Below are 1,547 nucleotides of genomic sequence, written 5' to 3' on the forward strand. Positions count from 1 at the left end.
TGGACAGGGGCTAGCCTCCTTCAGACATACACACTTACAGGGGTTGCAAATCTAAAGCCTGCACTCTTCCTGCACGGTGCTGAGACTGGTCTAGGACAGTGGCTCAGGAGATCACTCTTCCAATATGAACGGCAGTTTGAAAAGAAATGGACAACTGCTATAACCCTCTGTAATGACAGCTGTGGAGGGAGTCAGTCCCATTTGTGAACAGGGTTCTGATGTTGGCCCTGAGAAAATACATTTTAAAAAAACACAAGATAGCCTATGATATTTAGGGAGACATTATTAGTCTATATAGGGTAACTGTACTTAAACATTCTCTCTCTCTCTCTCTCTCTCTCTCTCTCTCTCTCTCTGCTCTGCTCTGTGTGTGTGTGTGTGTGTGTGTGTGTGTGTGTGATGTATATATTTTAGGAAGCTTCTCCAGTAGTATATTTCTATATGGTTCTTTCAAAAGCTTTTAGAAGTAGCTACACCCTCCCTGTTCCCCAACTCTACCTTGTCCTCCAGGCTCCCACCCTACTGAACCCTCTCTATCCAAACATTCCCTTCCCCCTTCCTACAACCTGGCTTAAACTGCCCCTGCCTTGAAGTCCCCCCTCCCCCCTCTCTCTCTCTTTCCTGTCTCGTATAGGTATTCTAGTTTAAACACACATACCTAAGATTTGAAGCTAGGGTCCACATATGACGGACAACGTGTCCCATTTGTCTTTCTGGGTCTGGATTAGCATATCTGTCTGGTTATCTCTCCAGCTCCACCCATCTGTTTCCAAGCTTCATCATTTCAGTTTTCTTCACAGTGGAAGGAAACTCCGTTGTGTATACATCTCATATTGTCACTATCCATTCACTGGCTTATGGATATTTAGACCATTTCTTTTTTCCAGCCATTGTGAGTAGAACAGCAATGACCATTGGTGAGCAAGCACTCTATAGGAAGACATACAGGCCTTTGGGTATATGCCCAGGAGTTGTATAGCAGCATCCTATGACAGATGTACTTTTAGCTTTGGAGTGGGGGTCCCCAAAACCAACTGAGCAATCAATGGGGAAAATTTGAGAGATCAATGCAAACTGATTTCCACAGTGGCTGCTCCAGGTTGCTCTCTGACCTACAGTAAGGGTCCCATTTCCCCATCTCCATGCCGGCATTGCCTGTCCATTGTGGTCTTGATCTGAGCTATCCTGACTGGAGTAATATGACAGCTCACAAGCAGTGTTCCTGATCATTAACGACACAAAGAGCCCAGCCTCGGGTCCTCCTTCAGGTCGTCAGTCAGCATGGTTCTGTAGACCTTCATAAACAATGCAGTATACTGCCGTGGTGTATTGGTTTAAACACATTAGTGATAATCTCGGAGTACCCAGTGCATCAGTGCCACGTTAAGATACTTTCCCTTGAAGTAGGTAATCTTAACCAAGAGCATCCCCGGGCATGAATTCTCTACTTCTCTCTGTGTCTTCCATCATCTCCTGTCTGTCTGTCTGTCTGTCTGCCTGCCTGCTTTACGAGTCTGAACTTGTGCCTGCCTGAATGTTGTCGTGTG

This window comes from Rattus norvegicus, chromosome 15 (assembly GCF_036323735.1).
Source record: "Rattus norvegicus strain BN/NHsdMcwi chromosome 15, GRCr8, whole genome shotgun sequence".
Lineage (NCBI taxonomy): Eukaryota > Metazoa > Chordata > Mammalia > Rodentia > Muridae > Rattus > Rattus norvegicus.